Source organism: Myxocyprinus asiaticus, chromosome 43 (genome assembly GCF_019703515.2).
Source record: "Myxocyprinus asiaticus isolate MX2 ecotype Aquarium Trade chromosome 43, UBuf_Myxa_2, whole genome shotgun sequence".
Lineage (NCBI taxonomy): Eukaryota > Metazoa > Chordata > Actinopteri > Cypriniformes > Catostomidae > Myxocyprinus > Myxocyprinus asiaticus.
In genome coordinates, this window is record NC_059386.1 from 2,585,765 (window position 1) to 2,600,759 (window position 14,995).

The 14,995-nt window shown below is 40.2% G+C and overlaps 1 protein-coding gene across 4 annotated transcripts in view; it reads left to right on the forward strand.

Annotated features, from left to right (window-relative positions):
- The first annotated feature begins 1,430 nt into the window (after positions 1 to 1,430).
- Positions 1,431 to 14,995, forward strand: part of LOC127433271 (chromodomain-helicase-DNA-binding protein 1-like) — a 294,229-nt gene continuing 280,664 nt past the window's right edge. For 3 of the 4 annotated variants that reach the window (XM_051684997.1, XM_051684994.1, XM_051684996.1), the window contains exon 1: positions 1,431 to 1,699. The gene's annotated coding sequence lies outside the window, so the exon portion shown is untranslated. The remainder of the gene's footprint in view (positions 1,700 to 14,995) is intronic. The other variant, XM_051684992.1, reaches the window with a different exon arrangement.

The window sequence follows — 14,995 nt, forward strand, 5'->3', positions numbered from 1 at the left end:
ATCAATAAAAATGCTCATCACAAAAAAAGAATGGTGCACGGAGATGGCGGCTTTCGAGGAAGTGTTATGTAGAAGGCTGGGGAATTGGGATTTGTTTGATAGGAAATGGGGCAGTTATTTGCCGTTTTTGGAGGGCTCTCGGGGAGGGGCAGTGGAGAGATTGAAACTCTTTTAGTTTTAAATTTGTATGATTATGTATATATATATATATATTATTTATTTATTTTTGTGTGTGTGTCTATAATCATGTGTCCCCGCAGGGATGTTGTTGAGGGTCAGCGTGGGGTTGGGTATTGGGAGGGGGAGGGGTAATAGTGGGGGTTAAATTTTGATTCTGTGTATATATGTTTTGCTTTTCTTTATCTATATAAATCAATAAAAAATGTTAATCAGAAAAAGAAAAAAAAATGTGCATCCTCGTTTCCTTTTCCTGCTTCCTAGCTCCACTGTCTTAGGAAATGAGGAAAGGATCTAAGGAAAGGAAACGAGGACGGAGGAATCAAAGCAAGACGGATTTGTGAAATGAAGGCTGAATCCGAAATCAGGAAAATGCTGCCTCCGGAGGCTGTATACGGAAGTAGGAAGGGACCAAGGCACGTCCGAATCCAATGTTTGAGTCACATCCTGTCTACTGAGATACCTTCATCTGATCGATTTTTGAAGGCAGTATAGATGTATCCTATTAAAAAAATGGTGGCCAAAGAGGCAGTTGATAGCCGATTTGTGAATAAATGTTTCTTTTTATTAACTTTTCCCAACTTTTTATTCAATTTCTAGCAAGAAATGTATTGTAGTTATTAAATATATTAAGTATTGTAGTTATTAAATGTACACTTGATTATCGCCAAAACTCTCCTGGTTTTGTTCTAGATCAGTGTTTCCCAAACTGCGGTACTCGTACCCCTGGTGATACGTGAGGTGACAATGGGGGAACGCGAATAGAATTCTGAGATTCTGAGTTCTTTTAATTTCATCACAGTTAAAAACAATGCATCTACTCATGCGTCACACAAGTATCTTTTTTCGCCAGCTTAGTGACAGCAAGTAAAATTGATACTTCACTGTTTTACCAGACTTGCATATGTCAGTCGTCCACAATTTTAGTTTGTCTGGGTTTTTTTTTTCCCGCAGTTTAAAACATAATTTGTATTTAAGGTTAGATGCATTGGGAGTTTTGATTCTGATGGTATAAGTTCATAAGCTTTGACAGGTGTCAGACATCTGGTGCGGCCAAATAATTTTCCACTTTCACACGCAGTAATTTTCACTCACATTTGCTTGCACGCTAGAGTTGGTGTTTTTTTAAAAAGCACCTTGAGCAATTGCACAGATACTAACCAGAAATGCTCGAAGTCTGCCGGCAATGAAGTCTGCTGTTTCGCGGGAGAGCTGCTGCGGGTGACGTCACATCCCTGGGTTTCTCTCTCTCTCTCTGCTTGCTCAGTGTGGTCGAGTGCGTCATGGCGGAGGCCGGATGGTGTAGGATATACAGCTGAAATATGCATGCTATCCCATCCTTTCCCCCAGTACATGGAATAAGAGAAACTGTTTCGCAACTAAACATAAGGCACCCTTGACCGCGGAGGAAGAAAGCTCAGGAACTCTTGTCTCAGAATAAACTAAAAAGAGTTTTGTGGAACTCTTGAGCGTTAGCGGCTCTCACCAGAAATAGAGTCCGCAGCAGTGCACGGGCAGACAGGTAACACTCTTTAATATGACTGCAGTTATGTTTGGAACCTGGTGGGATTAGGCTGTGAATCACGAATCAGTCCTGGTTTGGGGTATTCATCAGTAAAAGTGCGTATAACATTCATGATATGTGTGTATTTGGGGGGTTTGATGGTTAATAATAAAACTAGTTAAGCGGCGGATCTGCGGGGGCGCAGTGCGGGATTCAACAGCGTTATGATCGGAGGTTATTACACTAAAAACGCCTGAAATTCAGTCTGCACCTTCGGTGGCCAGACAAAGCCCATGAGTTCATTATCACAGACGTTAGTTTTAAGATCTTGAACCCCCTCCCCCTCCAGTTGAATTCAAAGCAGAATATTCCTTTATAATCAAACTTTGACTGAGGCTGCTCGTTTAGCTTAGCACTCGAACTAACAGGCTAAATCACATGAGCGAGATTATTCAACACAGAATGTAAACAAAACATGATGGATCCACTGTAAATAAGCTTCGAACCTTTGTATATTATTTATATATACACGACTGTGTCTATATTATGCTCCAGTAGAGTGACTTTGTTTAGCCGACCGGTAGCCAAACAGCTAACACATGCTTCTCTCTTAATTGTAGCATGCTGCGCTAAGAAGTATGTCCTGCTAATACAAAACACACTGATGAAAGATACATTTTAAATGTAGCGCCAACCCAGCACGACTAGTGGGGCGAAAGATCTAAGCATGGTGCCAAAGAAAGAATGTTAAGTTTAATTTTAAGGACATATTAACGTAACAGTGACGGTCGTTAACGGTCCCGAACATAAAGATACCCCGACAGTGATGCGATGTCAAGCCGAGCAAGGCGCTGCCGCAGGGCGCAGGAAGGTCCGCAGCTGTGTAGGCCTGGGTCCCAGAGGCCTCTGCGATCAACATCACACGGAGGAATTGACCCTTCTCTAATGCCTCCTACACGACTTTCAAAAACGTCGGATTGTGGTACCGTTCATATTACACAACTGTCTGTGTTGTCATGGAAGTCGTATGGTTTTCAAATTACACGAGGAATCGGTGACAGGGGTGAACACATTACAAAACATTTCACTATTGACGAATCCCCGACGACTCTGCCTGGACTCCAAAGTACGTTTCACAAGAACGTACACGCAAGAAGTGATACGAAAACAAATGCATGATCCTTTGTTATGCATTTCAGAATATGACGTGGATCTTTTTAATCGCCTAAAGGCATCATATATTTTATTGGTTATATTATGAAAAAGTACCTCCTACTGAAAAAATCTACCTATTTGCTTACCTGACTGTCCAAGAGAATTGGCAATTTCTCTTCAACTCTTCTCTTTCTCCACCTGGTTGTGGTACAATTCAGAGGAAACATCAAATAGGCACTGGTGCTCCTGCCAATGTTCCACTAATTTTTCCTCCATTTCTTTGGTCCAATGAGACTTTCTTTGTTGATGTTGTGTTCATCAACTTCCCATAGGAACCGGCATGGTTTTTGTCTAAATATTCTCATAAATGGAATAGATAATATTCTCACATGGTCTGTAATGAAGAGTGACATTGTAAATTATATTATCAGATTTTTTTTGTACAATAAATTGTTAAATCACACAGTAAATTGATTGAAAATGTACCCTTCATTAAGCTCCGCACCCGTTGGTTACCGCTGCTCGCTCTGAGAGGTTTTGCAGAACTTCCCGTAGGAATGAATGGGAGATTGCCGTTATCGGCACGGTTTTTGGCAAAATGTTATCATAAATGAAGACGGTCTGGTTTTAGTATTTCTGTAACTGCTTATCTCCTGGGATTTACACACACAACAGTCTTTAGGATTTACTCAGAATAGTGCCAAAAACAAAAAACATCCAGTGAGCGGCAGTTCTGCAGATGGAAACACCTTGTTGATGAGAGAGGTTATTCAGAGAATGGCCAGACTGATTCAAACTGACAAAGTCTATGGTAACTCAGATAACCGCTCAGTACAATTGTGATGAGAATAGCATCTCAGAATGCTATTCTGTGATGTGAGTTGGCGCTGTTTTGGTGGCACAAGGGGGACCTACACAATATTAGGCAGATGGTTTTAATGTTATGGCTGATCGGGGTGTGTGTGTGTGTGTACACACACACAAAAAAAAGTTAGTTCCAGTCCTCGAATCTGATTGGACGAGAGACATTCCATGAGTACTGATGGTCTCACACCATCAGCACTCGGATGCTTCACTGTGTATCACTCCGCTTGTATTCGTGCTGTTCTAAACTAATGTGTAAGAGCAGTGCAGATGTGTTAAGAGCTATCTCTCTCTATACATTTAATTTTGTGACATTACATATTTAGCCAGCAGGTGGAGGAAAAATAAAATTGTGTGTAATATGAGCCAGTTGTGAAGTGAGTCAGCATCACTCAGTGTTTATATTCAACAACACTCCGTGATCGCTCGTATTACTACTACACTACTAAAGTTAGGAAATAGCTTTAAACAGCTTTAAACTATTAAGTATTATGATAAGCATTAAGGCTTATCACAGCTGAGAGACACAACAGACTGATTAATTACACAAACTCAAGGCCCTTATCTCTTACTGGACTTTCCACATTGGAGAGGAAAAATGGCGGAGGACACTGTGGTTTCTATAGTGAAAGACTTTTGCGCACCATCTACCCCAAAACAGGGAGGAATACCCTCGCTTGGACGGCTATTTTTCCACTGAGAAAATAGGATGAATTTGACCAAAATGACATTATCTTCAGAAAGCTGACTAACAGACTACAGCATCATCAACAGGTGATCACACACGCTCCATATCTCTGTCTCTCTCTCACACACACTCACTCGCGCACACACACACTTGTTTCTCCAATAACGTTAGAAACAGCCCAAGCTGTGATACAAGTAGTTCTGAAGTGATGTTTTGAGAGGCTTGGACACATCATTTGGTTTGAACCAGCAACAGCAGATTCTGATCCGTTGCGTAAGAAAGTAGTTCCATGCAAAAATGCATTTATATCACTGCAGTGCTAATATAGGGCCATATTGCACTTTTGCTCATGTGATATTGCTTAAATATAAATACAGTTGAAGTCAGAAGTTTACATACACTTAGGTTGAAGTCATTAAAACTCATTTTTAACGACTCCACAGATTTGATATTAGCAAACTATAGTTTTGGCAAGTCGTTTAGGACATCTACTTTGTGCATGACATGAGTAATTTTTCCAAAAATTGTTTACAGACAGATTGTTTAACTTTTAATTGACTATATCACAATTCCAGTGGGTCAGAAGTTTACATGCAGTTTGTTAGTATGTGGTAGCATTGCCTTTATATTGTTTATCTTGGATCAAATGTTTCGTGTAGCCTTCCACAAGTTTCTCACAATAATTTGCTGGAATTTTGGCCCAATCCTCCAGACGGAACTGGAGTAACTGTGTCAGGTTTGTAGGCCTCCTTGCTCGCACGCTTCTTCAGTTCTGCCCACAAATTTTCTATCAGATTGAGGTTAGGGCTTTGTGATGGCCACTCCAATACCTTGACTTTGTTGTCCTTAAGCCATTTTGCTACAATTTCTGAGGTATGCTTGGGGTCATTGTCCATTTAGAAGACCAATTTGTGACCAAGCTTTAACTTCCTGGCTGATGTCTTGAGATGTTGCTTTGATATATCCACATAATATTCCTTCCTCATGATGCCATCTATTTTGTGAAGTGCACCACTCCCTCCTGCAGCAAAGCACCCCACAACCTGATGCTGCCACCCCCATTCTTCACAGTTGGGATGGTGTTCTTCAGCTTGCAAGCCTCACCCTTTTTCCTCCAAACATAATGATGGTCATTACGGCCAAAAAGATCTTTGTCCCCATGTGCACTTGCAAACTGTAGTTTGGCTATTTTATGCAGTTTTGGAGCATTTGCTTCTACCTTGCTGAGCAGCCTTTCAGGTTATGTTGATATAGGACTTGTTTTACTGTGGATATAGATATTTGTCTATCTGTTTCCTCCAGCATCTTCACAAGGTCCTTTGCTGTTGTTCTGGGATTGATTTGCACTTTTTGCACCAAACTATGTTGATCTCTAGGAGACAGAAGGCGTCTCCTTCCTGAGTGGTATAATGGCTGCGTGGTCCCATGGTGTTCATACTTGCGTGCTATTGTTTGTACAGATAAACGTGGTACCTTCAGGCTTTTGTAAATTGCTCCCAAGGATGAACCAGACTTGTTGAGCTCCCCAGTTTGTTTTTCAGAGGTCTTGGCTGATTTCTTTTGATTTTCACATGATGTCAATTAAAGAGGCACTGAGTTTGAAGGTAGGCCTTAAATTACATCCACATGTACACCTCCAAATAGGCAGTTAGCCTATCAGAAGCTTTTTGGCTAATTGCCTGAAGGATTGAAATACTTTTCTGGATTTTTTTTCAAGCTGCTTAAAGGCAGTTAACTTATTGTATGTAAATGTAGAGCCGAGGAGGGCGGGGCCGGGCTGGAATGAGACACACCCGGTCCCCAATCAGCCTGATGGGTCGCGTGAGGGATAAAGGAGGCCGGGGACGACAGTTCGAGAGAGAGAGAGAATTACAGACAGCTGTACTGTGTGTTTATAGTTGTGTGTTTTGTTTAAGTTGTTTATTAAATTATTATTTAAGTTGTCAAGCCGGTTCTCGCCTCCTCCTTTCCACTGAACCCCCTTACAGTAAACTTCTGTCCCACTGGAATTGTGATATAGTCAATTAAAAGTGAAACAATCTGTCTGTAAACAATTGTTGGACAAATTACTCGTCATGCACGAAGTAGATGTTCTAAACGACTTGCCAAAACTATAGTTTGCTAATATGAAATCTGTGGAGTGGTTAAAAAAATTAGTTTTAATCAACCTAATTGTATGTAAACTTCTGACTTCAACTGTGTGTGTGTGTGTGTGTGTGTGTGTGTGTGTGTATATATATATATATATATATATATATATATATATACACATACATACATTCATACACACTCACTTTATTAGGTCAGCTGTACATCTACTTATACATGCGGTTATCTAATCAGCCAATCGTGTGGCAGCAGTGTAATTTATAAAATCATGCAGATATAGGTTAGGAGCTTCAGATAATGTTCACATCAACCATCAGAATGGGGAAAAAATGTGATCCCAGTGATTTAGACCATGGTGTGATTGTTGGTGCCAGACAGGCTGGTTTGAGTATTTCTGTAACTGCTGATCTCCTGAAATTTTACAACTCGCAGCTGTCTCTAGAGTGTATAGAGAATGGTGTGAAAAACAAAAAACAACCAGTGAGCAGCAGTTCTGTGGAGGAAAATGCCTTGTTGATGAGAGAGGTCAACAGAGAATGGCCAGACTGGTTTGAGCTGACAGAAATGCTACGGTAACTTGGATAACCCCTCTGTACAATTGTAGTGAGCAAAATAGCATCTCAGAATGCACAACATGTCGAACCTTGAGGTGGATGGACTACAACAGCAGAAGACCATATTGGGTTCCACTTCTGTCAGCCAAAAACAGAAAACTGAGGCTGCAGTAGGCCTACCATTTGTGTACCTCAGCAGAAATCCAGATTTGTCAGACCAGGCGATGTTTTTCCAATCATCTACTGTCCAGTTTTGGTGAGCCTGTGCCCACTGCAGCCTCCGTTTCCTGTTCTAAGCTGACAGTAGTGGTACCCGGAGGGGTCTTCTGCTTCTGTAGCCCATCCGCCTCAATGTTCGACATGTTGTATGTTCAGAAATGCTTTTCTGCATAGAACTGTTGTAACGTGTGGTTATTTGGGTTACTGTCAGCTTGGACCAGTCTGCCCATTCTCCTCTGACCTGTATCATTAACAAGCTGCTTTTGCCCACAGAACTGCTGTTTGATGGATGGTTTTTGTTTTTCACACCATTCTCTTTACACACTAGAGACTGTTGTGCATGAAAATTCCAGGAGATCAGCAGTTACAGAAATACTCAAACCAGCCCGTCTGGCACCAACAATCATGCCACGGTCTAAATCACTGACATCAAATTTTTTTCCCATACTGATGGTTGATGTGAACATTATCTGAAGCTCCTGACCTATATCTGCGTGATTTTATACATTACACTGCTGCCACACAATTGGCTGATTAGATAATCGCATGAATAAGTAGGTGTACAGGTGTACCCAATAAATGTCCGGTGAGAGTACATAGTCATGTATTCAAATTATAGAACCATTTATTACAAGAATTGTCTATCTTAAATTCGGCATGAAATAAAAATTGATATTTATTTTATTAATGCATGTTACTTGTCTTATTGTGAAGGATTCATCCATGGATATTTGCTGTTTTATAAAAAAAAAAAAAAAAATTAACCTCGTAATCTTTAATAAAAATGTCATACTGATTCTTCTCTGCTGACGTATGCAAGTGGTAGTCAGTTTTAACCCTGCCCTTTAAAAGTCTTGTACACAAACGTGATGTCAAAGCAGGTAATGCAGATATGAAAAGGTGTATTTTCATCTGTTTCCCCCCAAAGCTCCCGTTCCTTACCACAAACGTCCTTGGTTACAGGCCATCTGGCTTGAAATTACATTTCAAAGGAGGAGGAATAATGGCAAATTCACGGTTGTTTCGGGACATTTTACACTTGAATTGCTGAGGTGATCACTACTGAATACAACGTGACTTGGATGCCTATGGAGTTTATTCATATTTATAAATGCAGATATCTTGGGATGTACAGCACGAGTAAGTGTTTTTTCCCTTTATATTTAGTGTATTGTGATTCAAAACGTTGAAATATTGTGATCTTTTACTCGCTCATTTCTCAATGGCTACATCCTTCCATAACCGCGATGTGCTATTATCAGTGTGTTGAGATTGCTGCTCAATTTCCCAGTAACTGGCTCTGGCACAAGCTACATGGTGGAAGGGGTGTGTTTGTGTCTATGTCGACTGCAAACTCGCATTCAGATCTGCCTCCACCCCGGTATGCAATGCCTACTTTTCACAATCCAATCAACAGCCGATGGAAAAACTCAAGTCCCCACCCTACATTTTTTTACTTGTTTGATAAGCTGTTTTACTTGGAAATAATCACAATACAGAAGTAAAGTTGGTTAAAGTAAAGTCATGCTGACTTTATCATTTGAACAATTGTAATGACTGACAAACAGATTTTGTACACAAAACAGTTCTTGTTCATTTTGGCATGACAGAGAGCAAAGACTTGTGGTTTAGTAAGTGAATCAGACATAATTCAGCTGCTGAGTTCGAGTTCATTCAGTGAAGGATTTGTCAGACTGATTCAAACCAATAACTCGGGAATTGGCCAGTTGTTTGGAGAAATTCATTGAAAGTACCAGCTCATAAGATTCATTCATTGGTTTTGAGCAGGAAACACCGTACGTCCAGAATAAACTAAACTCAGTGTAACGCTCATTCCTTTGAGTCTGACCATCACCCCTGGTGAGAGTTCTAGAATCAGAATCAGAATGAGCTTTATTTCCAAGTGTTCACACGTACACAAGGAATTTGTTTTGGTGATAGGAGAAATAAGTGCACAGAACATTACAGTGAGAGACAGAATATAAAACAAGGTAAGAGTATAAATAGACATACAAGTAATAGGACACATCACCAGGGTTGGGAGGGTTACTTTTGAAATGTATTCCACTACAGATTACGAAATACATGCTGTAAAATGTAATTTGTAACATATTCCATTAGATAACTCAAGGTCAGTAATTTATTCTAAATACTTTGGATTACTTCTTCAGCATTGGTAGATTTTTTCACTTGTTTTGACTATAGAAACTCTACAGTACAGTAAGACAAAATACACGTTAAAAATACATTCTCTGAAAAACCTAAATATCTTATGCAATGTTGTTTCTAAAACAAGATCAAACTAATTGATCATGTTTTAAGGATTTTTTTTATATTTTTACAGGAAAACAATACAAAAATTATCAAGAATACGATTTTTGCCCTAATATCAAAGGTATTACTAGAAAAAAAGAAATTATCCAACATGAATTTTCTTGATAAAAATATATGATCGTGCCTGGTAACGTGCATGTAAAATGGCTAGAAATAGCATTTTAACAGCATTTTCTTCTGCTCCAAACTTCTCTGTCTGCTCGTATGAATGTAACATCAAAGTGTTTCACTGCTGTTCAAATGCACTTTGGATCGCATCATTTATATGTATAAATGTTTTCCATCTGAAAGGACTAAATATTAAATGAAACAAATGACAATAAAATGCAAAGTAATCTCTCTTCAGTAATCAAAATACTTTTTGAATGTAACTGTATTCTAATTACCAGTGATTTAAATTGTAACTGTAGTGGAATACAGTTACTTATAGTTTGTATTTGTAATCCCATTACATGTATTCCGTTACTCCCCAACACTGCATATAACAGAATGGCGTATGTACGTGTAAGTGGTAATGTAGGTGCAAGGTAGGGGTATGTACAGTTATTGAGTTAAATATGTGAATTTACATATGTACATGAGATATGTATTTACATTATTGCACTATGGGGGAGTCCTGAGGCAGTTAAATTGTTCATGTGGAAAATGGCCTGAGGGTAAAAACTGTTCTAGTGCCTGGATGTCCTGGCACTCAGTGTTCTGTAGCGCCGGCCAGAGGACAGCAGTTCAAAGAGGGAGTGGGCGGGGTGTGTGGGGTCCAGAATGATTACCTGCACTTTTCCTCAGACCTGGAGATGCACAGGTCTTGGAGGGTGAGCAGGGGGGCACCAATAATCCTCTCAGCAGTCCTGACTGTCCGTTGTAGTTTCCTTCTGTCTGATTTGGTGGCTGAAACAAACCAGACAGTTATAGATGTACATAGGACAGACTCAATGACAGCTGAGTAGAACTGTGTCAGTTCTGCTGAGCCTTCTTCAAAATGGAGTTTATGTGGGTGTCCCACTTCAGGACCTGAGAGATCGTAGACCCCAGGAACCTGAATGACTCTACTGCTGCCACAGTGCTGTTCAGGACAGCCAGCTGTTCAACCTCCTGTCTGTATGCTAACTCGTCACCATCGCGGATGAGGCAGATGACAGTGGTGTCATCTGCAAACTTCAGGAGCTTGACAGTGGAGAGAGAACACTTCCCTAAGGAGCACCAGTGCTAACAGTGAGGGTCCCGGATGTGAGTTTATCCCAGTCTCACTATCTGTCAGAAAGCTGGTGATCCATTGACAGATTGGGGTAGTCATGGAGAGCTGGGTCAGGTTGGTTGAGAGAAGATCAGGCATGATGGTATTGAAGGCTGAACTGAAGTCCACAAATAGGATCCTCGCATAAGTCCCAGGTCTGTCGAGGTGTTGCAGGATATAATGCAGTCCCATATTGACCGCATCATCCACAGACCTGTTTGCTCGGTAAACAAACTGAAGAGGGTCCAACAGCGGTCTAGTGAAGTATTTCAGGTAGGCCAAAACCAGTCTCTCAAACGACTGTAGTCATTAAGTCCTGTGATTTTTGTTTGTTTGGGGACCGGAATGATGGTGGAGCGTTTGAAGCAGCAGTGAACTTCACACTGTTCCAGTGATCTATTGAAGATCTGTGTGAAGATGGGGGCCAGTTGGTCAGTGCAGACTTCCAGACAGGCAGGTGAAACACCGTCTGGGCCTTAAGCTTTCCTAGACTTTTGTTTCCAAATGACCCCGCACACATCCTCCTCACAGATCATAAGTGCAGATTGAGTAGTAGGATGGAGGAGGAAGTGGGTTCCAGGAGGTGTTGGTGTGTGTGAAAAGTGAAGACCAGAGTGGGGGATGGCTGGGCTTTTCTAACCAATATTATTATTATAAACTTTCCTCAAACTCAAGATCTTCTCAAAGCAATGCAACAAAGTAAATAACTTTTTTCAGAAAATTCATATCAAATAAATATAAACACTTTTTGCAAAACAATTTAAGTGATAAAACAGATTGCTTTTAGCATATTTAGCACTTTTGAATGGCATTTAATTTGCTTAGGCGGCCATTTAATTAAGAAAATTAAATGCCAGAAAAACCTATGTTTCTTAAATTCTCTCAGTCTCAAGTGAAGCCCTGCCCACTGATAGATAAGCCCACGCCATGCACATGGAAATTGACATATTGCGATATACTCAGTATAGCAAAATCTCTATCGATTGACACTTTATATTGTGGCGATGATATATAGCTCTGGAAAAAATTAAGAGACCACTGCAAAATTCAGTTTTTCTGGATTTACTATTAACAGGTATGTGTTTGAGTAAAATGAACATTTTTGTTTTATTCTATAAAGTACTGACAACATGTCTCCAAATGTCACAAAAAAAATTGTCATTTAGAGCATTTATTTGCAGAAAATGACAACTGGTCAAAATAACAGAAACAATGCAGTGTTTTCAGACCTCAAATAATGCAAAGAAAATAAGTTCATATAAATTTTTAAACAACACAGTACTAATGTTTATCTTAGGAAGAGTTCAGAAATCAATATTTGTTGGAATAACCATGATTTTCAATCACAGCTTTCATGCGTCTTGGCACACTTTCCACCAGTCTTTTGACTTTGCCACTCATAGTGCAAACATTCAAGCATTGGTGATGATCTGAGGGTTCTTTAATAACGCTGGAATCGGGCGGATTTGTCTTTGTGTAGGACGTATGAATCAAGCCACATTCAAGGTTATCCTGGAAGAAAACTCTCTTCCTACTACTCTGACAATGTTCCCCAACTCTGAGGATTGGTTTTTCCAGCAGGACAATGCTCCATGCCACACAGCCAGGTCAATCAAGGTGTGGATGGAGGACCACTGGATCAAGACCCTGTCATGGGCAGCCCAATCTCCAGACCTGAACCCCACTGAAAACCTCTGGAATGTGATCAAGAGGAAATGGATGGCCACAAGCCATCAAATAAAGCTTAGCTGCTTGAATTTTTGTGCCAGGAGTCACCCAACAGCATTGTGAAAGACTGCTAGAGAGCATGCCAAGACGGATAAAAGATGTGATTGAAAATCAGGGTTATTCAACCAAATATTGATTTCTGAACTCCTAAGTTAAAACATTAGAATGGTGTTGTTTAAAAATGAATCTAAACTTGTTTTCTTTTCATTATTCGAGGTCTGAAAACACTGCATCTTTTTTGTTATTTTTACCAGTTGCCATTTTCTGCAAATAAATGCTCTAAATGACAATATTTTTATTTGGAATTTGGGAGAAATGTTGTCAGTAGTTTATAAAATAAAACAAACATGTTCATTTTACTCAAACACATTTCTATAAATAGTGAATCCAGAGAAACTGATAATTTTGCAGTGGTCTCTAAATTTTTTCCAGAGCTGTATGTCATATCGCCCAGTCCTAGGTAGCACCCGTGCAATTACCAATAATATTGCATATTTTGTGCATTGAGATGCACATTTGATAGGATAGCATTGATTTTGAGGTTGGGATGCAGATGTAAATTATATTAACAACAGTAACATTTGTGGAAAAATTAATTTTTATTAATTGAAATATTCTGACAGTGTGATTTAGGCCAATTTATACCTCTGCGTCAAACCTACGGGTTCAGTTACGGCTTAGCCTTGCGTGCGCTTCTTCAGAAATGTAACTGCCCGTCGCATCGATGCAGTCGACAACAGCTTTAATTGGTCTGCTGTGTTACCAGAGACTGCCCCAGCATTACAAGAAATGAACTGTGGTAGCTTTGCATTTTCTCTAAGATTATTTTATCTGTGAACCTATATCTACTGATCCGTGATCGTGTCACATTGTGTTTGGACCTGTTTTGTTTTTTTATGAGCATCTAGTTTTCCAAAATTTTCTCGGGTCTTTCTCTCTCTCTCTCTCTTTTTATATATATATATATATCAGGTTTGTGAGTGAACCAATACTTGTATTCTAATCCAGAACTTTCTGAACTGTATGCTGTTTTGACCATATGTTTTTTTGTTTTTTGTTTTTCCTGCCCAATTCCCTATGTGCTCCAAGTCCTCGTGGTGGCATAGTGACTTGCCTCATTCCGGGTGGCGGAGGACGAATCTCAGTTGCCTCTGCGTCCGAGACCGTCAATCCATGCATCTCATCACATGTCTTATTGAGTACGTTACCGCGGAGACGTAGCACGTGTGGAGGCATCACGCCGTTCTCCGCGGCATCCATGCACAACTCGCCACGCGCCCCACAGAGAGTGAGAACCACACATTATAGCGACCACGAGGAGGTTACCCCATGTGACTCTACCCTCCCTAGCAACCGGGCCAATTTGGTTGCTTAGGAGACCTGGCTGGAGTCACTCAGCATGCCCTGGATTTGAACTCGTGACTCCAGGGGTGGTAGTCAGCATCAATACTCGCTGAGCTACCCAGGCCCCCTTTTTGACCGTATGTTTGACTGTATGGTGTACAGTAAATAATAATATTTCGTAAAAGGGCTGCACAATTAATCAACATAAAATCGAAATCGCAATATGACCTCATGCGATAATTAAATCAGAAAGGGCTGTGATTTAAATAAATAAATTGTCTGCTTGCTTCAAAGTTTATTTGCGCTGCTCTGTCAAGTCTATAAATTAGAGCATTATTGCAGTGTTTTCAGAGTGGTTCTGTGCTCCACAACTCCATCTCATGCTTGGAGTAGCAGAAGTGCTCAGTTCGGTTCCGTTTGCTTACTGCGCTAAGTGCTTTATTCACACTAAACCGGCGCATCCTGCATGAAGCGGTTTTTATTATCATCTGCGGTAGCAGCATCTCAGTCTCCGCCAGGTACAGGTGTTATAATAATAATGCGGAATACAAGATGAGGTATAATTCAATCAACTTTATTAAATGATTGCTGAGCAAACAGCATCAACAGTAGCACCTGTAGGGTCCAGAAACATGCGCTCTTCCTCCATTCTCCTGTCATTGTTTACCTCACGAGAGAGATTGTCGCCCTAGTTCAGGGTTCCCACGCGTTATGGAAAACCTGGAATTTTGCTATGCAATGGAAAATTGGAAAAATACCTAGATATCCTAGAAAATTATTATTTGTCCTGGAAAATATTTAAGTATAATAAACTGTTTGACTGTGTGGCTAACATGGTTTTTGTTACATGTACAAAAACATTGTAACAATCGGGACTCGGGATGGGTGTCAAATGCACAAATTTGTATAGTTTTGTCACTGCCATCGCCTACAGATTGTGAAAAACGTCAACTGTCATGAATGAAGCCCTGTGTAACGTACATTCCCTGCTAATCTGTTGTCATCTCTGCTTTGCTCTGACAAAATAGTGCAAGTATTGATATATTAAAAAATCTGATTTTTCATTCTAACGTTGCTGTTTTTTG